A 24,984-nucleotide genomic window follows, 5' to 3' on the forward strand; every position below is an offset into this window, starting at 1 on the left:
TCAATTCATACAGATAATCAAGCAGTACTGGATGTTCGATTTCACTAAATTTTGTTGGTCTTGGCACACCCCATACATTGGCCGGGCGGCCAAATACTATTTCGTAAGTCCCACTCGCAAATGCACAGTCATTCTTGTTGATAGGAGTGCTAAGGGCAGAGCGTCAGGCCATTTAAGACCGGAGCTCGCCTGAATTTTGGCCAACTTAAGTTTCAAAGTGCAATTGTAGCACTCTACTAATCCAGCTGATTGGGGGTGATTTGCAGCGTGGAACTTCTGCTTAATGCCTAGTCCCTCACACACATCCTTCATCACTCGACCTACAAATTCACTCCGTTATCACTCCATACCATCCTTAGCATTCCGAACCTAGGGAAAAATTCTTTGACAAGGGCTTTAGCTGTGGATAAGGCCGTATTGTCTTTTAGGGGATATGCTTCTATCCATCTTGAAAAAGCGCAAACAACAACCAGTACATGTTTCAAATTGTTGCACCTTTCCATGTGGATGAAATCTAGTTGCAGAACCTCAAATGGATATGATGGAGGCGCAAAATGACCAGCTGGAGTTGGGGTTCCCCTACCAGGATTGTATTTCAAACATACCATGCAATTTTTGACCACATTCTCCGCACACTTGGGAATTCCAGCATTCTGCCATACTGGAGCCAACAACTTACAAATCCCTTTCACACTGATATGTGCCATTCCATGTGCCATCGTAACCACTGGAAGCACATATGCATCAGGTAACAACCATCGCCAGTGTTCTGACAAATCAACCCAACAACCATTTTCATCCAATTTACCCTTACTTTCTTTCCACATACTCAATTCTTTCTCTGTGGCTTCAGCTTGAAGGGACTTCACACTCTCTATCATGTCTTCACACATTCCAACATCACCAACCCATCTTGCAGGGCCTGCAACATACATTCGGGTTGTCACATCTTTTGCTGTTTCTTTCGCGGTTTCGTCAGCAAATGCATTACCACGCCCAACATTATCGGTAACCTTCTTGTGTGCGCTGCATTTCACAATCGCGACTTGTAACGGCAAGGTCAATGACTCAAGGAGATCATTCACTAACTGACCATTCTGAATCTTAGCTCCATGCGAGGTCAGGAACCCACGTTCTTTCCACAAACGCTCAAAACTATGGGCCACGCCAAAGGCATACTGACTGTCAGTATATATGTTCACTTTCATTCCTTTCGACAACACGCATGCTCTTGTAAGTGCAATTAATTCTGCTGCTTGGGCTGAATTATGTGGTATACGTACAGTTTCAACAATCGTGTGCAAAGTCGTGACAGCATATGCAGCAGTCGTATCACCATTCGGAAGCTTGAAGCACGAACCATCCACCCATAAGGTACCATCACATTCAACCAGGTGAGGATCTTTAAGATCCACTCTCCCTTTTGTTTCTTCTTCTGTTCTGAACAGACAATCATGCTGTTCAACCTCATCTGTGTCTGCTGAAATTGGCAATAATGTAGCTGGATTCAGCGTGTTGCACCTTTTTATGTGCACATGGTTTGCTAACAGTGTCAATTCATACCCTGACAATCGAGCACTAGTTAAGTGCTGTGTCTTGGTCCTGTTTAACAATGTCACCACTGCATGGGGAACCATTACGATCAATGTGTTATTCATCACTAATCCAGCAGACTGTCGAATAGACACAGCTGCTGCCGCTGTGGCTCTTAAACAACTTGGCAATGCCCTCGCTACCGGATCCAAAGTCGATGAAAAATACGCGCATGGACGGGGTCTGTCTCCAAAAGGCTGTGTTAACACTGACAATGCGCAACCGTCCTTTTCATAAACATACAATGTAAAAGGCTTACTATAGTCGGGGGTACCCAACACAGGAGCTGAACATAGTGCCTTGCGTAATTCCCAAAAACTTTTCTGACACTCTTCAGACCATGGGACAACATTCGGTGTATCTTTACATGTTAATGCTATCAACGGTTTTGCCAGCAAAGAAAAACTCGGGATCCAGTGCCTACAGTATGAAGTAATGCCCAAGAAAGCACGCACTTCTCTCTGTGTCCTTGGCACGCTTAATTGTGCAATGGCCTGGATTCTTTCCGGGGTCAGCTTCCTTCCCTCCTTCGATAAGAGATGACCTGTCGACAATATTGCAGTTTAGAGAGAGACACTTTGTGATGAAAGGCAGACAAATAACGCAACAATGATGATGTAGCTCCTTTACAAATCTCCTCAGTATCTGCGGCGATTAATAAGTCGTCAACATACTGAATAAGGGTAGCACCACTAGGTAAAACAAGTGCGTCAAGCTGCGCTTTTAAAGCCTGACTGTATATTGATGGACTTTCACAGTAGCCCTGTGGAGCGCGTTTAAAACGGAAGCTTCGACCTCCTAAACAAAAGCCAAAAATGTCCCTGCTCTCCTCTGCAATCGAGATACTAAAGAAAGCATTCTTTAAATCGATCACTGAGAACCAAGCAGCGGAAGCTGGGATCATAGTTAACAAGGCAGTTATATCAGAGACGACTGGAAATTGTGGCACAACTACCTTATTGACCTCTCTAAGATCGATCACAAACCTGTAAACAGGTGGCTGAGAAGGGTCAGTACGTTTTAAAACAGGCAGAACCGGACTATTGCAAACGTTGCCTCTTGTCTCTTCAATTACATCCTTCTCAATTAAATCATAGATAATTTCTAACAACGCTTTTTCACCTTCATTAGAGATCTTGTACTGGGGAATGCGTGGCAATTTAACATTGGCTTTTAAAGTGACAACATAAGGCGGTATTTCCAAAAGGCCCACATCATTAGGGCCAGTGGCCCAAAGGGCATCAGGAAGAGACGACAATTCAGCTGGCAGTTTATTCTTCGACAAATACATGGGAGAAATCACTTCCCTACCCAGTGTAAGTTGTACTCCCGAGGGGGAACAATATAATGTCGCATGCAATCTCTTTAACAAATCCAATCCTAATAGGTTTTCACCACATTCCGTCGTTAGGATAAGGGGTGCTATCAGCTCACAAGGTCCAACAGAAAGGGCCATAGGACTTGAGATCGGGTTCCTAACCGGGGCGCCAGAAAAACCTACTGAAACATTCATTTCGCCAGACAAAGGCGCGCCAGGGAGTTTTGAGCGCATAATAGAACTCTTTGCAGCACCAGTATCCAGCAGAAAGGGCTCTGTTACACCCGCTGTAGTCACCTTAACATACGGTCCGCTCTGATCCACTGGCACTGAAACAACTCCCTCTCTCTGTCTATGGCTGTCCTAGTAATCATTACCTTCCGTATTATCGTCTTCTACATAATAGTCATTATTAAAGTACTGCGCTGTCTTGCCAGTTGCATTGGCTTGCTGATCAAAACTATTTATCGTATTCTGAGGCGGAAGAGGACGCGTGTTCTGGGGAACATTTCCACGCCCTCTACCTCTTGGAGCTTGCTGGCCACCTCTACCTTTTGCGCCGTAAGCATTATTCGTGCGCTGCAACAATCTAAGACAATTATTTTTAAAATGACCTTCCTCCTTGTAATATGAACACTGATTGGGACCTATAGGGACACGTGATTGATAATACCCATACATTTGCTGATTATTCTGAAACTGTTGGGGTTGCTGATAGATACCCTGGGTTTGCCTATAATTATTCTGACCTCCACGTGGCGGATAAGCCTGCTGTAAAAGAACCTTCGTTTTCAATTCTTTCGTTTTCTTGTCTGTTCTATCCTTCTCATCTTGATCCCTATTTTCGTAATACTGTACAGTAGCCAGTATTTGCGCTGAAGAGGAAACGGCCCAAGAACTCTCCGAATCTTTTAATTTTTTTACACAACTCTGGAAGCAAATTATGCACAAATTTATCAACGAATAACCGTTGACCACCTTCTGTACTCATGTCTTGACCACTGTGGTCGATAAATGTTTCTTCAAACCTGGTGAAGAAATCGGACACTGTTTCATCTTTCTTCTGTTTGCATGCAGATAATTTACCCCAATTTACACGTATTGCGGGCATTAAAGTTTTCATATAGTTAATTATTCTACCAGGGAGTTCTGCTACCGCGGGCTCAGGCTTGGCACCACCAACCTGTCTATTGTCTGTATTAATGATATTAGCCCATGTGTCACCTAGTTCTACAACATGATCTGTATTACGAATCAATCCCCACAAAGGCTGTGGAACAACATTCCCGAACAACATATCTATGTCAGCTAGATTCATGACACATGATTCTGCAGTCTGCGATAACTCCTTATAATATCCTGCGGGGTTCTTACGGGGGTCGGGCAATGTCTGCTTAAGCGCTAAAACTTCAGATCGCTTCCAGGGAACATGTACCCAAACACGCTGAAAATGAGCTGGCATAGCAGCAATACCATTAGCGGCATCAGCCACAACAGCTTCCTTCCATACCGGAGGGACTTCTCTCATAGGGTACTGTCGCACCTTTTTACCAGAGGAGTCAAGCCCAAACAATGACTGAGAAGGATCCTCAATCCTAAAAGATAGCAATGTCGCAATCGCTTTCCTAACATCGGGACCCACAATCGTACCTTTTCCAAATTCAAATCGCACTTGACACAACTCCTGCGGGCTTGAGTCTAAACCATTATCTTCCAATTCCTCACATAGGAATTCACACATTTTCTCAAAAAGGTATCTCTGTTTTGGTGCTTCCCACTGATAAAAAACATTCACAACAGATTCTACATCATATCTTGAAGGATAAAAAATCCACCTATGTGCCATGTGGTCCAATACTTCTTTCTCTCCAGAACCAGGCAGCTGGCTACGCAACTGCTTACGTTGTGAACCAGGGGTCGTACTAGATGACCCAAAGAGGGGTGATATAAGACTAGTTACTGCACTAGCTATTCGTTGTCGTGCAGAAGGAGAAGTTGAGGCAAGAACCGGGGGAAAAACAGAGGGAAGAAAAACGGATGTAGATACAGTTACAGGAGTAGTAGCAGGTAGGGCACCAAGGGAGGCAGCTGATGTGCTAGGTAAAGTCATAGGGAGCGCAGAAGAGGTAGGTAGCAAAATCGGCGTCCCTTGGGAAGGCTGCGCTGCAGGGATAGGAGCCGGCTGAGGGAGAGCTGGCGGCTGCGGGAAAGCTTGCGGTGCATTAGCTGGAGGCTGTACATTTAAGGGTTGCGGAGGTGCTGTAGCATTTTGCGCATACGGGGGTGGCGAACTTAGCAAATGCGACATTAGGGGGTCTTTCTCCTTTTCTTTTAACGCATCTTGCTGAAGGGGCGGCAAAACTGGGTAACATTTATCAATGACTAGTTTGCGTTGCCTGTGCAACTGCTCATTCATTTGTTCCTCTTCATTATCTTTAAACTGCAAAGCTGCTTGCATTATCGACATACCTCTCTCTTTTTTATTTTTCTTTGCTAATTTAATTTCTTTTTGTTTGGCTTCCTTTCGCCATAGGAGGAAAGAATCAAACATCGCCGGCCGGGCTTTCTTCTTGAATAATTTAACTTCTAGGTTATCTAGGATTTCTGTGTCGAAACTACCATTTTGGGGCCATTTTAAAACACCATCCTTCCTGGTGTATCGGATCCATACTTCATTATACGTAATGGGGCCCACGCCATGTTTCACATAAAGCTCATAAGTTGGAGTTCCAATTGGAGGAACCGGACACGAATCCTCTAATCGGGAATCCCTTTTACAACCAAAACAAAACAAATTCCCAAATATACTAGAACCAGGCATCTTCACTCACTAGTCTAGTTTCAAACTTCAAAGGATTATCGAATACGATAGTCTCGTGAATACACGAGTCCTCTGGCTTTGGCACTTGCAAGTCCCAAATCAAAGCGATCCCGAAGGATACCAAAGTCCCGAAGGATACCAAACAAACTGGGAGACGCTCCACTTATACTTAACTGAGGTATCGATGACTTCACCAGAAGACTCTCTCAATTGTTTCGCTCCACCAAATCGTCAAGGGTCCAAAACAGGGCGATAGTCAGGGCAGCAGTCCTTCGTAGCCGTTGGGATGCGGAGAACCTCGCAGTAAAGACTTCCGGACCACGTCGACATGCAGGGGTCGATGAAGTGGCGGCCTTCCTCCAGAATTTCCACACGAAGCTCCCCACGAACCTCTGGCTTGGACCAGTACCGCTGAAATCGCCCCGAGTTGGGCGCCAACTGAAGTACCGGGTTTTAAGAACCCAGCGGTGCAGGGGAACACACCCTAAGACTTCGGGTTCTTCCTGTTTCAGACCTACAGAAACACAGAGTCTTCTAGATGAAATCAAAGATCGTATTTATTGGCTGCAGACCAATCACAGGTATCCGAGAAGTACAACACGATGTATGTTCTCAGGAGACTGCTTCTGAACCAAAAACCAGTCTTTACTTATATACACAAAATTACACTTGGGGGCAACACCGCCCCCATTTTACAAGTGGTCATTCACATATTTTAGTTTCAAAGAAACAGCAGAGCCATAATGACAATCCCACATTTCAGTTCAGTAAGCATACAGTCATTTTACCCAGCAAGGCTCAGAACCCTCATCAGATAACAGCGGACCCCAATAAAACGGGCACCTCCTGCTCGTAAAACAAGCCATAAAGTAGGAAACAGAGTCAGGTGTGAAATAGCTTAGTCAGAGATCGTGTGCGAACAAGGACTTTATGATGGGTCGAGCCCTGATGCTAATCACATTAGGCCGCGAGAAAAGGAACTGGCCGGACAGGATTGACCTCGGGCAGTGGAGTCAGTTTGCACAGGTCAGAGAGAAGTCACAGAAGGTGTGCGTGTCCTTTAGGCCTAGGCACGGCCTTAGTGCGCAGCCTATGTGAGGGCAACCACAAAATGGCTACTGTTCTAAAATGGAACCCAAGGGTTCAATATGTGGTATCGTATGCATGGTGAATTCATCAGTGAAACATGACGAAAACACTCATACATACCGCATTTGACATTTGCGGTTCGCTGACACTGAAGTCGGCATGGTAGGGCCATGCTTCAAACATGGTTCCGAAATTTACAGTACCACAGGGCACCCAGCACCAAATGATGAGGATTCCCAGTCTGACTCTGGCAGACACTGAGCTTTCTGGTCTGACTCTGTCTCCGTCCTCTTCGGATGACAATGACAACGACCAACCTGGCCCCTTCGGTGGGAGGCATCATGCAGCACCAGCAGCATCAACATCTGCACCCCCTGTACCCACGCCTCTAGCATCTGGAAACTGACAGGGCACCCCCGCCAACACGGACGGACCAAGGTCAATGAACACCCACAGCACAGGCGCACAGGACCCCCCGGAAGCTACAGCAAACACCACCAGCAACACCACCCAAGGGGTCCCAGTGTCACCTGTGCGTCCCGCCGCTGGTCCTGCCCATGTGGATAGGGGTGCTGGGAGGGGTGGGAGGCAGAGGGTGCGCCTTGCAGAGGGGTCTGGACTGCATGATGACTCCCACCTGGCTCGCATCATAGATGCGTATCAGGATAGCACCGAAGGATTTGGCCGGGTAGTGGGGATCCTCAAGGACATGCAACAGGAGCAGGTCGCCCACCATGCCCAGATGGAGGCCAAGTGGGATGCCCTTACTGCGGTGCATCGGGACATACTCCAATGCCTCCGCCAGATCAACACAAACCTGTCCACACCTCCCTGTCGCAACACCGTCTGCCAGCGCCACAGGGAGAGAGGATGACTCTGGTGGAGAGTCCCCTGCATCGCAGAGGCCTGCACCTGAGGATCCCCCCCCGGAAGAAGAGGGTCGTCCGAAGAAGGACATGTGAGAGGCAGATGTCCCAGCACATCCCCCAGGGCCTCTAAACCTGTTCTGGACAATGTTCTTTGTGCGCAACCCGTTCACCTTGTCCAATCGCACACAACTCGCCATCATGACACGGAGGGTTCATGTTGGGCCAATGTAGCAGATTACTGTGGACTTTACTCTGGACATTTCATCTACCAGCACTTCCAACTCAACTGTGAACTTTGGATTCCAAAACCAATGTACAGCACCCACCATCCTGTGCACTTCATTCACACATGTTTGAAAATAAACTCACCAGTACACCACACTTGCGTCTGTTGTGATTCCAACTGGTCATGTGTCAGGGAGATGTTGATCTGCTACACAACACAGTGCATGTCAAATACTGCAACAATGTGACCAACGTAAGGTGAGTCATGGTGATGTGACACATGTGAGGGAGACACTCCACTATGGCACCACAACACATACTCACCATGGCCATGTTACTCATCCCACACGATGATGTTGACCTGAAACACATTGGCATGCACAGACACAACACCAACCCCAGTCAGTGGTAACAAGTCCACAGGTGAGGTAAGCAGATGTCAGTCAGATGTGAGAAGACAGACAACGCACATAACAAAGCGTTGCACAGGTTCATTACACATCAGCAACACGTTTATTCCACAATAGTTGGACGGTAATTCTACGTAACAGTGGACACACGCTCACAAAGTTCTGGAGGATTGAAGTCCAGGGATGTGTGGTACATCAGTTGATGGGAATTGACAACTTCCACAATGGTGTTGGATTCTGGGTGTTGGGGGTCAGTGTTGACCAAACAACAGGCAAAGTACCCTGGGAAGGACAGACACAAGATACAGTCAAAAGCACAGCAGAACAGGAGAGAAATGCAATACACATGGACAAAACATGTTGCAAGAAACCAACACAAAAACAAGTTAGCTGTACTACCCTATTGTGGAGTACACACCACATGAATGGACACATCACTGCACGCATCCAGTCAAGTGGCACACAGACACACTCAGACAGCAACAGAGCTGCCACAACACATTCCAGGCTACCTCCATACATTGACATAACAACCCTTGAAACTCACATTCAGGTGAAGAAGTTGTTGATGAGCTGTGAGCGGACGTCACCCTCATCCTCATCATCACTGGCATCTTGGCCCAGGCCGGGATCCTCCACAGGTGCCGGAGGTTGGTCATCGTCATCGTCATCCTGGATGAGAAGCACCTCCTTCCGCACTGCCATGTTGTGTAGCATGCAGCAGACAAGGATTATTTTGCACATCTTTGCTGGCTCATGTGGGAGGGCCTCTCCGGTCTTGTCCAGGCAGCGAAAGAGGCTTTTCAGGAGGCCGAATGTCCGCCCCATTACCCTTCTGCTCCGACCATGTACCTCATTGTAGCGCAGCCCGGCTGGTGTCACAGGGTTCCTGAGGGGTGTCAGCAACCACGGCATGTTGGGGTATACGTAGTCACCTACACACACAAAAATGAAGAAGTAGCTGAGTTTTGTAGGAGTGCGGAATACAACATTGACAAACACACACAATGAGAAACAGTCAGTACTCACCGACAAGCCAGGCATGCTGAGCTGGCATCTGTGACATCAGCGTTGCAATGCGACTACTCCTCATTATGTAGGCATTATGCGCAGAACCAGGGAACCGTGCACACACATGTGTGATAGACATGTCAGCAAGACAGACCACCAGAGCATTGATGGAGTGGTAGTGCTTCCTGTTCCGGTATGCCTGCTCATGTGCCTGTGGTGGTATCAGGGCCACATGTGTCCCATCAATAGATCCGATGACGTTCGGCATCCTCCCCAGCGTATAAAAGGCATCCTTTATTTCAGGGAGTTCAGCTGGGCTAGGGAACTTTACGTACAGGTCTAGAAAATGCAACATCCCCTCCAAGACATCGCGTAGCACCCGACTAAACATCGTTTGCGACATACCACCAGCAGTAGCCACAGTGTACTGGAAGGTACCAGTAGCAAAGAAGTGCAGGGCTGCCATCACCTTCACCTCTGGGGTCAGTGCTGTAGGGTATGTCCGGCCAGGTAGCAGATGTGGCACCAACTGCTCTGCCAACTCCTCAATCAGTGGCCTGGTGAAGCGGTACCGTCTGATGCTGTCGCGTTCCTGCATGGTTGCAAGGTCTGGGAACGGTCTATGGACAGCTGGTGCCCTGCAGTACAGAGATGCACAAAGGAAGATTGTCAGTTCATCCACCCATGTGGCAATGACCAGGCTCAATATCACATGATAGATCATGACATTACACAATGTACTGAGGTGTGTGCTGTTGGGCATGGACACATATGTCACCTACATGACCACCACCTCACATCTCAATTCCACATGTGCACATGAGTCCCATGTAGTGCAATGGCCAATCATCTGGCTGTGTCACCCAACCTATGTACTGCTGCGACGTTCCAAACACACACCGCAGTGACATGTGAGGCCTGATGTCTCCCAGGCATCACAGATCTTTGCCATGCAGAAACCCAGGGTCCCTGTATTGCCATATCGACACTGGCATGGACATAGCGTATCACGTACACACCGCAAGGCAAGCGTAAGTCCCACAGGGAGTGGCCACTGTTGTTCCTGCAGGCCTTACATGTACGTCTCTTAGACACACACACCATCAAGGTTGATGCATATACCACATGGATGTGGAGACTGTCACCCATTGGGCACATTTGATCAGACACATCTGAGACACAACATGCACACAGACTGTGACGTACATGCCAACACCCCCTGGACTCAGGGTGTATGTGACATGCCCAAATCATATCCAATATGAAACTGTGTCCGTGACTCATGCCCATTACTGTACATTTGCACATCACAGTGGTAATGTGCACGACACACAAAGGATTCTGCCCCCATGTACACATGCACAGCTTGGGAGTGGCTGCACAAAAGTGCCACCCAAAAAACCATATGTGACCCCCGCCAAACACCGAGGGAATGCAGCCTTACATGCAATGGGACACTGTGTGGGCAATGCTGTAGTGTGGTAGGTGTGCACAGGTGTCCCTGGCTAGTAAATGTGTGTTGAATCTGTAGAATAGTCACACCAATGGGGTCCGACATGGGTGACAATGCGTACGCATTGCACGGTCCATGACCGAGCCGTGCATACGCTTTGTCATTGAATGCAATGGGGTCCGACGTGGGTGACAATGCGTACGCATTGCTCGGTCCATGACCGAGCCGTGCGTACGCTTTGTCATTGAATGAAATGAGGTCCGACGCGGGTGACTACCATGCATACGCGTCGGGCAGGCATGGTCCGAGACAGGCGTTCGCCTTGGCCATTGAATCGTATGGAGATGGGTGCATGTGTATTTTCAAAATATGCGTTGTACAGTCAGCAGTTGACCGAGCCGGGCGCACTCATTGGCTCCGGACTGTCATGGAGACGGATGCGGATTCAAAACTTGTACGAGTTGTGCGCTGGAAATTCAGTTGGATGCCTGCATCAATGTTGCAATTTCAAGTGTTTCATGACGGTGAAGATTTGAACGATGCAGAAGGCATGTACGAGTCGCACATTTAAATGGATTGGCCAGATTCATAGAATGCAACCGTGTTGGACCTTTCACTTGGGACACATGGCAGGAGATTCTGCCTCTGCTGCACAGATATAAGGCTGTCTGGACCCCAGGGAATTCACTTGCCTGCACTACGTGCTACTGCTGCTGTCTCTGCATCCTCTGGCTCCTGCTATGGCACATACTTTGGAGAGGGCCCCAGCCTTCACTGAGGAGGAGAACCAGGCCCAGCTGGACGGGCTCCTTCCACAGTACAGCAAGCTCTATGGGAAACTAGGGGAGCAGGTGAGTGTGATAATATAATAATAATCCACATTTGTAAAGCGCAAACAATCACCCGTAAGGGTCTCTAGGCGCTGGGGGCCATCGGGAAGATTAAGCAAGCTATTGTCCAGAGTCACATGGTGCTGGGTTAATCTGCCTCCGGTGCCGGGGAACGAACCGTGATCCCCAGATTCCGGAGTCAGTCGCCCTGGCCGCGGCGCCACACCTCTTCCCTCCACAGGCAGTCCACTGCCTTCCTAATTATGCATGTTGTCTGATTAGCAGTACTAGCAGTGTGTACACCACTGGCAAGCATTCTCACTGATTACTTTCATCCCCCAAAGTGTGTAGGTACATGTAATGAACAGGTGTCCTGCTGCTAAAGTGCATTAGTGCAAGCTTAGACTATCCAGGCATTGTTAACATGTCAGATATGCAGGTGATTTGTCCTTCCCCATGGCTTCACTACCTGTGTTACTCATTTCCCTTTGTGATGATGACATGTATATACAAATGTGTGCTGCACAAATATGGGGCATGTGTGTTAATGTACTTTTCACTTTGTCATCCTCACAGGTTGATGCCCACCAGAAGCAGGAGATATGGCTGACCATCGCCCGGGCTGTTCGTTTGGTGGGGGTCTACAAGCGCTAGATCCGCAACTGCCAGAAGAGGTGGCAGGACCTTCGGGCTGGACCCGGAGGATAGCTAGAGTCCAGCTGAAGCTGTCACCTCCACGCAGGATGGGCGGACACCGGACCCTGACCCCCCACATGCTCCGGATACTGGCAGTGGTCTTCCCGGACCTGGATAGGCAGCTGAAGGCCAGACAGCAGCAGGAAGAGGGTAAGTCCATGACTAATCTGTGTACTATGTCTGACATGCTAATTGCAGTCTTTTGGCCTGGTCGTGCTTCCACATTATGTAGGTCTTGTAGTCCAATACTCATGTCCCTCAATTGTTTGATGCACCCTCCTCATCTGTTCCACAGGTGTGGCCCCTACAGTCTGTTGCTTGTGTCACTAGGGCATTGTGTCCCTGCAGTCAGCTATGCTTCAGCTACTGGGCAGCAACTGTTCCCTGGTATATGAGCAACTGGGTCCTCTGTGCAACTTGCTAGACATATGTTTTGAGTATGTGCAGATGACTTAGGGGAGACACACGTACCCAGGCTGTTGTGACCAGAGCCTTCATTGTGTGGTAACTGATGGCTGACTGCCCAAGTGTTCTGCAGACATGAGTGAGACTTGCTGTGAATATGTTTGGCACAGCTGGGCTTCCACAGGAGTTGGGTCCCCCCATGTAAGTGTGTTGTCCCGTGACATAGCCTGGGCCCATGGTGTGTGTTGTATGAGCATGTGCGTGTGTCCACATCCCTATTCATACACAGGCAGTGTTCCCTTGATATGTTCTGTTGTTGATGCTTGCTGAATGGTACTGGGTTCATCCCACAACTTTGCCATGGGCTACCAGATGTGTGGGTGCATGACACACTACTGTTAATTGGTGTATCATCAGTGGTATTTGTCAGTTCTGAGTGGTGATGATGTTGTCAGACACAGATGGGACACGGTCAGGGTTCCCCAAGGCACTTGTTTATTTGCAATGTCATGTAGTTGTCCCTAGGTGGTACCTTTCAGTGATTGAGACATGTATGTGTGTGTGACTGCTCCCACTTGTCGGGTTCATTGCTGCAATGTTGGCAGGTGTCAGCATGTGTGCCTTGTGGTTCTCCTTGGCTTCTGTATTGTCCTGGGACTGTGGCAGGGATTCTGAAGGTCACGTGAGCTTTGACGTAATGGCCATGTACCGCATACTGTGCAGTATGTCTGTCATTCCCCAGGGTTGTAAACTGTCCTTGTGTGATGTGTCTGTGCACCTTAGTCCCTCCCAACATTCCTGTGTTTGTCATGGGTGCATGTGCAATGTCACCTGTCCATTTGGGCTTCACAGATGCACATTGTTGCAGTTCAGGGTGTGTGGTGTTGAGGCTGGACTGGTGTAAATGTTTGCATGGATGGTCCCCTAGCTCCCGTTTGTCCATGGATGAGGGGCCATGCTGAGTGATTTGTGTTTGTGTATATGTGATGTACGTTTGTGGAACAGGACATGTCTGGGTTTCCCAGTTTGTACGACATCTGCCTTTGTCATCACAGTGGAGGTATCATGCATGCTTGTGTCACCCCAATGTCTGGTCCCTGGGGGTAGTGCTGTTGTGTGTCAGTCTTTTGCTGTGTTAGTTGGTGCTCATTCAAGCTTGTGTCACATGTGTCTGTTGTGCTCCCTCTCATCTCACAATGCCTGATTGCCCACTAAGGGTGTCCCAATGATGGTTTACTTTTGTATGGCACTGTGTCCACATCTGTGTCACTGTGTTTCAGCCCTTCTCATTTGTTGTGTAGTTGCCTGGGGATTCTGAGATACACACACACACACACATGCTGTGTCAGATGTGCAGTGTGAGGTTTCCTGTTTGTGTTTGTGCATCTGCACCAGTGCATTGGTATTGCTGTTGTGGGCCTTTGTCCGGATGCTGTTTCTGTGATTTTGCATGCTGTCCCTGTGAGTCATATCACATCATTGTGCACATTCATCCTGGTTGTTAGGTGCCATTGCTGGCATGGAATGAGAGTTTGTGAGCTGACACCTACAGTCTACACAGGTTGTTTTGATTGGTGTGTCTATTTTCGAGATGTGTGTATGCTTGGTGATGGTCACTTCTGCTCTTGTGTCATTGTACACTGCATGCATTGTCAGCCCCCATGTGTGGTGCTTGTCTGCACATGGCCGAGAGTGTGTCTGGTTTTCACAGCACTGTTAGCCTCCCCACAGCTCTGTGGGAATGGGACACAACCACTAGTTTGCCCCAGAAGTGTTTAATGTGTTGGGAGCAGGGATCATACATGCTGTTTGTTATTTGCAGCTTTGCCCATATTGACACTTACCTTTTGGTCACTGTGATGAGGGGGGGTTTAGACCCCATCACCACAATGCTCAACATCTGCTGCAGTTTGGAAGCCCACACATAACTTTTGTTCTACACAGTGAGGGGGTGTTCTTTTTACATTGACACAGTGCTATAGTGATGCTTGCCTTGTGTAGGGCACACTCATTTGTTGGTCACACATGTGCTGTTAGTTACATTGTATGTTCAAAGTCATAGTCACTGTTGTGGGCATTTGTCACAGACTACTCACTGTTGTCATGATGTTAGGGGGGATGTATTTTGCTGACATTCCTAATTTTGGAGTATGATGGATGTGTGGCGCATCACCCATCCTATGAGTGGGGGTGGCAGGGGTGATGGGAACATAAGCCCTATGAGTGGGGGTGGCAGGGGTGATGGGCAACAGGTCCCCTATGGCTGGGGGTGGCAGGAGTGCTGGGGAACATGAGCCCTATGAGTGGGGGTGGCAGGGGTGATGGGCAACAGGTCCCCTATGGCTGGGGGTGGCAGGAGGGCTGGGGAACATAAGCCCTGTGGGTGGGGGTGGCAGGGGTGATGGGCAACAGGTCCCCTATGGCTGGGGGTAGCAGGGGTGATGGGAAACATAAGCCCTATGAGTGCGGGTAGCAGGGGTGATGGGCAACAGGTCCCCTATGGCTGGGGGTGGCAGGGGTGATGGGCAACAGGTCCCCTATGGCTGGGGTGGCAGGGGTGATGGGGAACATAAGCCCAATGAGTGGGGGTGGCAGGAGTGCTGGGGAACATGAGCCCTATGAGTGGGGGTGGCAGGGGTGATGAGCAACAGCTCCCCTATGGCTGGGGGTGGCAGGGGTGATGGGGAACATAAGCCCTATGAGTGGGGGTGGTAGTGGTGCTAGGCAACATAAGCCCTATGGATGGGGGTGGCCAGGGTGATGGGCAGCATGTCCCCTATGGCTGGGGGTGGCAGGAGTGCTGGGGAACATAAGCCCTATGGGTGGGGGTGGTAGTGGTGCTGGGCAACATGAGCCCTATGGGTGGGGGTGGCAGGAGTGCTTGGGAACATAAGCCCTATGAGTGGGGGTGGCAGGGGTGATGGACAACAGGTCCCCAATGGCTGGGGTGGCAGGAGTGCTTGGGAACATAAGCCCTATGAGTGGGGGTGGCAGGGGTGATGGACAACAGGTCCCCAATGGCTGGGGTGGCAGGAGTGCTGGGGAACATGAGCCCTATGAGTGGGGGTGGCAGGGGTGATGAGCAACAGGTCCCCTATGGCTGGGGGTGGCAGGGGTGATGGGGGACATAAGCCCTATGAGTGGGGGTGGCAGGGGTGATGGGCAACAGGTCCCCTATGGCTGGGGGTGGCAGGGGTGATGGGGAACATAAGCCCTATGAGGGGGGGTGGCAGGAGTGCTGGGGAACATGAGCCCTATGAGTGGGGGTGGCCGAGGTGATGGGCAATAGGTCCCCTATGGTGGGGGTGGCAGGAGTGCTGGGGATCATAAGCCCTATGGGTGGGGGTGGTAGTGGTGCTGGGCAACATAATCCCTATGGGTGGTGGTGGCAGGAGTGCTGGGGAACATAAGCCCTATGGGTGGGGATGGCAGGGGTGATGGGCAACAGGTCCCCTATGGCTGGGGGTGGCAGGAGTGATGGGGAACATAAGCCCTATGGGTGGGGGTGGTAGTGGTGCTGGGCAACATAAGCCCTATGGGTGGGGGTGGCAGGATTGCTGGGGAACATAAGCCCTATGGGTGGGGGTGGTAGTGGTGCTGGCCATACAACCCCTATGGTGGCCTGTTGTTTGTGGGCAGGATGTGGATCCCCTGTGTGTGTGTGCCATTTTGCAGGTACGTGTCGTTTGTTTGTGTGGTAGGTGTCTGACTTACCGCCTGCGCCGTCGGCATCGGTTCCTGATCCGGTCATAGATGTAGAATACTGGTATGACCTGCGCGATGGTATTCATGATGTGTTTGTTTCGTACACGTTGCTTGTTGCTCCATCTCGTACCCACTGCAAGCTGGTCCGTCTCAAAGATGTGTATTGAGTCGTGGCGCGAATCGTAACCGATATGCTTGTTTTCCGGATGCTGTGACGTGCCGTACGTGGCGACCCGTATGGCACGTAGGAAGTACGCATCATACTTGTCAGGCCGGACACTGCTATGGATACTGCTTCCGGGCGACTCAGTTCAGCGTTAGGAGTTACGGCTCGGACGGAGAATGGAGCTTGACTCACAGCCTATGTGTCGGTCGTGTTTTTGGCAGTTATGCACATCGTACTTCCTCTGCAGGACGGACCAGCTACGGGTACGTGTCGGTCGCACAGTAAGGCTACGGACAGCTCTCGGGAGCTGTCCGACCCGGTATCGGACTCGACCCCTTAGTCTCATTACCGATTGTAGCATACTATTTCCTGTTGTACCTCTAGCATGTGTCTCTTATCAGTGTCCCATGACCCCAGTAATGTTTTCATTGCTTTTATGGAACTCTTGTTTTTAGGTTCTGCCTGCACAGCACTTGCGCTGTGTTTGTTTTTTAAGTGCTGAAATTTCTGTGAGGAAGCTTAATTTTTTTGTTAATGGTTTTCGTTTGCCATCCGATCCGGTGTCTTTAACTTGTTTCTCTTGTTTCTGTTTCATTCCGCGCTGTAACCTTCATTTCTTTCTGAAGGCTTGGAACACAATGGGGCATATTATCAAGACTGGCGATACAATTGTCGCCGCTTTAGCGGCAGAAAACTGCCGCTAAAAAGGCGATAATGGGCTTGATAATATGCTCTATGGAATTCCAATTGAAGCCCATGTTAGATGTCTTTCACATCTATTTTATAATTTTATTGCCTGTCTTGATAATATGCCCCAATGTTCTCCAAGCCTCTCTTTCACCCCTGAGCTCTGCCCCCGGGTTTTGCATGCGGCGCCGCCACTAGAGAGACATCCATCAATCTTTCATTCTGCCTTTTTGAAGCTCATCCCGATTTCCTATAATGCCAAAACCACCACAGCACCTCTTCCAAGCCCCTTACCTTTATGACACCCTGCATCCTCGTGATATAGCGGTAGCTGTTGCATGCTCGCCTCCACAGTGTCTGCGTTTGCTAGGCTGCGAGTAGTCACTTTTCCTGCGCCCACATACCGTACGGTGGGTATCATTGACTTAGATGTGCACAGGCAAGTAAACAAACAGGATGTGGTAATGCCGTGCCACTGACGTACTTTAAAGCACTGCACGGTTTGTCTTGCAAACCTTTTAGTGCCTGTGTGTCTGTTCCTGTCTCCAGATCAAGTCACTTCCGAGACGAGGCTGTTAGAAAGAATTTGCTCATTTTTCTTTACTCTTCACCAAAAATCAGAGAAATGGATGTACCCAAACCGGTATTTTTCACTCCTTCCCTGATTTTCTTTCTGTTTTGTTTATGTCTGTCAGCTACGTCATCAGTACACTGCATCTAATCGTAGTTGAAGACTACATGATCGTCTATTTCAACCAGGCCACGCCTGGCCTTGGGTGGATGAAACAAAGCTACCAGATGATTCATCAGGGGTAAGGACCTTCCCTCAAAAGTTCTTCTTCTAAGGTTTTCTGAGAACTAAAGTGTGAAGAAGATGACGAAACTAAAGATGGGCATGTGTGAATGAAACATTTTTAATACACGCATTGGTTACTTACTAAGGGGCATATCATCATGGGCAATATCTCCGCTTTAGCGGCACTTTTTGCTGCTAAAGTGGCGATATTTTTATCGCCCTATCAGCAAGCAGTCGCTAACAGCCATTAGCGACAGTTTACTGGTAATAGCTCCCCTTGTCAGCACGCCTCCCATTGCATCGCTAATCAGATGCAAAGGAAGCGAGCCTGACAAGACTCCCCTGGGTATATATCGCTAACCCAGCTTCCTCATATTAACAACGAGGGTTAGCGATATTTAAAATCACATTAGGTATGCCTTAACGCAGGAATTTAACGCCTGTTAAATTCCTGACTAAGGCATACCTAACATGAGGGGTGTATTGTGTGGCTAAGACCGCAGGCCCTATCACCTAGGATATCGCCGTTCTCCACCATGGAAATAGGCGAAATCCCCACTATCTCTGGAATTTTTATCGCCTCGGCGATGCGCATTGTTGATAACACGCTAGCCGGGCGATAAATTCCAGAGATAGCGGCGATAAATATACAAGCACTAAGCGCTCTTTGCACCGGACCTTGATAATATGCCCCTCAGTACCTTTTACGTGGCATCCCAAAAGAGGTTTTAGAGTTGGTACAGTTTGACATTGCTTTGTGTTCGGCCCTGGCTGCTCTCTGTTGCTGCTGGGGCTCCTGTATGTCTTATGTTCCTCTTGGAATCTGAGGATCTCTTAGGCTTCACCCATGAAATGTAACTGGGGGAGAACGCACACTGTCCGCTCGCTAGCTAATGTTTAGTCATGCAGCCCTAGCAGCGAGCGTGGGGACGCATCTGAGGGAATAGTACCATGTTGAGGTCTCGCCATACTAAAACATGTTTCTCACATTTTTCATTTGGAGAATGTTGTGTGCTGCATTTCATTTTAGGTAACTCCTCCGTCCTTCTCCTCATATACTCACTTTAAATTACCACTGGTTACTGCACAATATATTGCCTCTCTCAATAAACAAGTCCTAACACATTTACGCAGTTTCAGTAACCTATAATGCACAACTTCTCACCAAGCTAAAACTTGCAACAAATAATAACTTTAGCCCACTGTACACACCACAGCTCATTAAACTTAGCAGAGGCATGTAACCCCAGGCCGTGAAAGCAGTCACGACAGCAGGCTGCAATATTATTAATGGACCCAGCCAGTTTCATGCTGTAATGTGCATGTAAGGACCCACACAACACATACGCTCGTTTACCCAGGCTGTAACACACATTTACAATGACCAAAATACTGCTGTGATGGGCAAGAGGCCTACTGCTCTCTCACTCTGCCTGTCACCACTCAGTCATCCGACCCAGACATGTAGCAGAGGCATGCTTGGATCACCTCATCTCGGGGAGGTACATGATCTTTCAGGATAATGCCGATGTCTCAGGCAGCACACGACTACTACTACTCTCCCCTGAGTCCACACTCACTGACTCTGCTCGTAGGCGTCCCCTCTGATCCTTCGCACTCGCGCTGCCCCTCGCTCTGACTGCCCTTACCTTATGACTCCTTCATGCCAACCACAATCCTCTGCTTCACCCCCTCGTCCTGCCTCCAACATCCCTCCGGAGCTAATTGTTCACTCTCCTCCTGCTCCTCACGCAGCCCTGCATCCTGTCACTATTTCCCTCAGCTGCAACCATTTTTTTTATTTTTTTTTACGCGTTTAGAGAAAGTACAACAATTAGAGAATATATTATTCACACTTACGCAGATACACAAACCTACGGATTGACACAGTCCAGGTATAAGCAGTTGATGGCACGCAGTGGAACTAACATTTTGTATAACACTGTCGCGTAACTTTAGAGCATGGGTCGAGAGTTTTGGGGAGAAGTGCATTACAATATAGTATTGTTCAGTATACACTTGAGTATTTGCACTAGACTACATTGTTTAATATCAACAACCAAATATCAGAAGATAGACATTGTGCAGCATGACTAGTGCAGTGACGCGGAGAAGGCTGCTTAGTGGTCTAAAGTACATAGTACGATCCCCATGGAGCGCCTCGGGTTGATATACCTATAGCTGCTGTATTTCCGCACTTGTGGCAGTGGCCTCTAGTGGATGCGTCAATAGATCATTTTTTAAAGGGTCCCAAATATCCTTGGGTCGTGACGTTGGGGGGAGCAGTTCCCCATAGTTATTCATCTGCTCTTGACAATATATCAAATCAGAAAGCCAGTCCTTAAATTTGAGTGCCCTCCCTCTGCCCCATCTGCACGCAATGCGGCTTTTGGCCATTAATAGAGCTGTTGTAAGGTAACGGTGATATGGTTTGCCTATTAATTTGGTGTAGCCCAATAAGGCCACTAGGGGTGTGGGTGGCAAGGTAGATGTTGTCATTACCGTTAGAGCCTCGAAAACCTGACTCCAATAGTCATGTATACTAGGACAGTCCCAAGCTAGATGGAGGAAGTCAGCCCCTTCCATGCCGCATCTATCGCATCTATCTGAGTCTTTCCGCTTATATTTGTACATTTTGACTGATGTATAGTAGAAACGGTGTAGAAATTTGAAGTGCGTAATGCGGAGTCTACTACTCGCTGAAATTTGCTCTGTTTGCATACAACAATATGTCCACTGTTTATCTGTGAGTTTGTGACCTAGCTCTACGTCCCAGTGTGTGCGAGTTGTTGAGTATGTATTGTGTGGTAGAGTGTGGAGACAATATGCCCTGGAGAGGTAGCTTGTAGTAGCAGGTGCAGGGGGGCTAGTGTCGGGGGCTCTAGTGGGAAAGCTGGAGTATTATGTTGCATTCCCTATCAGAGTCGAACATATAGAAATACGTGCAGTGGAGAGGACGGAGCCTCACGGAATAGTTGCCCTTGTGAGAGGAAAGTTCCATTATGGTAAAGGTCTCCCCAAGTTGAAATATTCGTCCGTTCCATGACCTTACGAAACCCCGCCTCTTGGAATAGTTGCACTTGGGATGGTTGGGCGACTCACAATAGCGGGAGTAGTGGGGAATAAAGCATTGGGGTATTTAACAGGTTCATAATGTGCCTCCAGGCAGCGACCGTGCACAAGAACTTTGTCTTGAGGCTGGGGAGTGGTGTATATCATGCCTGCAAGAGGGAGAGGGTCTGCCAGCCACTGTTCCACTGCGACCTGCGGCATATACGTGGGCGGGCGGAACCAGTAATAAGCACAATGCGCTTGGGCACATATATAGTATAGTTCAAAGTTAGGAACATCAAATCCACCCAGAGAGTACGGTCTGGTGAGTATATTCCATTGTAGTCGCGGTTGTTTTCCTCCCCATATTAATCTGGTCATTTCTGAACGCACTGCTTTGAAAAAGTGCCTACCAGGGTGATATGGGATATTTAGGAATAAGTACAGTAGTTGTGGGAGAACCACCATTTTAACTAGTGAGGTGCACCCCGCCATGGAGAATGGCAATGAGATCTATCGTGTAACTCAGTTAGCGATATGGTCTAGTGCTTTGCCATAATTGAGGCGCAGGAGCTCCTCTTGGTCCCTGGAGATGCGTATGCCTGGATGTCTCATGTCGGTGTTGCACCACTCTAGCGGATAATCAAGTGGGAATTGCATGGCCGCAGAGGTGAGGGAAAATATTTGTGATTTGCCCCAATTAATGTGAATTCCGGATAGTTTGCCAAAGAGAATGAATTCTTGCAAAAGCGGGTTTATGTTGTGCTGCGGATCTCTAACGTAGAGAGTAATATCATCCGCGTAGAGGGAGATGAGTATCTGACACATCTTGCAACGTAGAGCTTTGTCCTCGTGGTGTTGCCTCAGCCAAGCCACCAAAGGCTCAACCACCAGGCCAAAAATCAGAGGGGAAAGTGGGTAGCCCTGCCTAGTGTCCTTGGTGATGGAGAAGGCTGAAGACATCCACTCATTAATAAGGAATTTAGCTGTTGGAAGCCGATATAGCAGACTTATCCAGGAGAGAAACAGTGGAGGGAAGCCCATTCATTGTACTACCCCTAGGAGATAGTCCCACTCAACGGAGTCGAACGCCTTGGTGACATCTAAAAAGACTACCGCCAGCGCTAGGTCGGGATCCGCATTATGCAATATGGAAAAAAAGGTACGCAAGTTATTCGTGGTCGCACGAACTGGGATAAAACCAGCCTGATCAGGAAGGACAAGTTTCTCCATTAATACATTTAATCTATTGGTTAGGATCTTGGCTAGAATCTTGGCATCGTTATTGATGAGAGACAGTGGTCTACAAGAGACACATTGATTTGCCGGCTTCCCGGGCTTCAGAAAGGAGGTAATGAGTGCCTCTCTTGTTGAGGATGGGAGTATTCCAGTCTCAAGGGCATCTTCATACTCCTCTCTTAGAATAGGGGCTACCTGATTGATGTATGTTTTGTAGAAGTCGATAGGGAGCCGGTCTAGACTGGGGGCTTTGCCGGACTTCATGTGCATAATTGCTTCCCGTATCTCATCCAATTCAAAGGGAGCGCACAGGAATTCTCTTTGTGAGTTGCCCAACCATCCCAAGGCAACATCCTCCAGATAGCTAGCTAGATTTAGGGAGTCTCGTATGCCTGAGGTGTATAGCGCAAAATAGTGAGCGGTTTACGTATCTAGTAAATCAGCAGTGTCTCTGTTAAACTCTCCATCAGGACCCACAATTTCAAGGACGTAATTAGAGAAACGGGGCTTCTGAATTGTCTCTGCTAGAGCCCTGCTGGGGCGTTCGCCCTCTCCGTATTTACAGGCCACCTAGTATTTACCTCTAAATTTGATCCCGCGGTCAGCAGTTGCTGTGTAGTCTGAAAGCTTTTCACAGAATTCGCGTTGAGTCTTCCCATCTGTGCCCATAGAGAGCAGACTCTCCAGACTCTTGAGTTCCGTTCCTAGTTTCTTCAATGTTCCTTGGATGTCACGCAGGACTCCAGAACTCTTTGAGATACAAAACCCGCGAATCGTGACCTTAAAGGCCTCCCACACTGTTTCAACACTGTCTACGGGCCCCATGTTCCTTTGGAAAAACTCTGTGATTTCCTGACCCAATTCACCGTGGAATGCTTCGTCAAGTAGTGTGAGGGGTGATAATCTCCAGACAGTACTTGGGGCACCGTATCCCAGAGGGGCGAGCGTCAGCCTTACAGGAGAGTGATCTGAATATGTTCTCGCTAGGTGTGCAACAGCGGTTATCGACGGGCCTATGCCACGTGATTCTAGACAGTAATTTAATCGGGCCAGGATGCGTGCATGGCTGTGTAGTACGTGCCTTCAGTGGTTTGTGGGTGTACATGTCGCCATGTATCTAACAATCCATTATCAGTCACTATGTCTCGCAGCACTTTGTGTGATCTAGTGTAATGATGTGGTGCAGGGTTAGATCTGTCCATGGCAGGGTTGAGAGTGGTGTTGAAATCTCCCCCCCATATAATGTGAGTAGAGCCTATCTCCCTTATTTTCCCCCAGAGCACAGGAAAGAAATCTAGGGTATCTTAATTGGGGCCATAGCAACATACCAAGGTGACCAATTCTGTTCCCAGCTTGCCCCATGTAATGCAGTAGCGCCCATGTTGATCCTGCGACGAACCAGGTAGGGCGAATGTAGTACGCTTTTTAGTAAGTATAGCTGTGCCTCAATGGTAGGAGGAGTAGGATGAAAATAGTCTATGGTCCGCCCATTTATGTGCGAAAGTGCTATTGTGCTTGGGATTTAAGTGGGTCTCTTGGAGCAGTGCGATTTAGACTTGGTGTCGATCGATGTATGCTAGAATCTGCCGACGTTTCCGTGGGTCGAATAATCCTCTGATGTTACACGTGAGGATATGCGAGTTCTGATTAGACACTGGACTTGTCATGCAGCAAGGTGGTACATAACGTGTAGAGCAGTGTTTGTACTGTGTCTGCGAAGTGAATAAAAGAGCCGTGATGCCTCTGCCTTTTGCATTCTCCTGTTGATGCCGTGTCAAACTTCAAGAACAGTCCCATTCCCACTCCCACCCACTGTAGCATCCCAACCATGCCAGAAAGAACGTTCCCTCCCTCCACCCAAGTTCCCAACAAGACAGAAACAATCTGCATTCTTATCTGCAGTAAAAAAGGGGGAGCGCCCTCGGTGGGAACTCCTAGGCTCAGGCATGGTTACACCCTGCCCTCAGAGTTGCGAGTTGTCAGAGAGTCCAAACTCATCGAGGATGGGGGCGCTCGGTTCCAAGTATCATATGGCTCTAGGGAGTCACTTATCTGGTGTGTAGCTTCAGACGTCCCCATCCATCAGTTCTGCACATCAATGTGCATTTGTCGAGGCAGGGGTATAGGTTCTCAGCAGTTCTGGAGTAAATTGATGGCCCGCATAAAGTTCCAGTTATTCTTCAGCCGGGGAGGGCGGCCTCGATGATGGTTCATGTGAGGAGCGGGAGTTGTTGTGATGTTTAATATGCTTCAGAAAGTCTTCAACTTGTTGTGGATTTGTGAAGAAGTATTGTTTGCCCTGGTGAGTTACCCTCAAGCGGGCAGGATACATGAAAGTGTAGTCGATTTGCGCCTGGCAAAGTTTTTGTTTGGCCGGTAGGAACTTGCATCATTCTTCTTGAACCGTTGCTGTGAAATCAGGGTACATGGTGAATCTGTTACCTTTGAATGTGAGTCGCTGCTTTTCACGTGCTGTTTTGAGAGCAACATCGCAGTCATGGTAATTTAGCAGCCTCACGAGGATAGGGCGCGGCGTGCCTCCCGGGGGTGGCCTGGGGCCAAGAGAACGTGCACTCTGTCTACAGTAAATTGAGAGGAGAAAGATTCTGCGCCAATTGAT

Source organism: Triturus cristatus, chromosome 4_2, assembly GCF_964204655.1.
Source record: "Triturus cristatus chromosome 4_2, aTriCri1.1, whole genome shotgun sequence".
Lineage (NCBI taxonomy): Eukaryota > Metazoa > Chordata > Amphibia > Caudata > Salamandridae > Triturus > Triturus cristatus.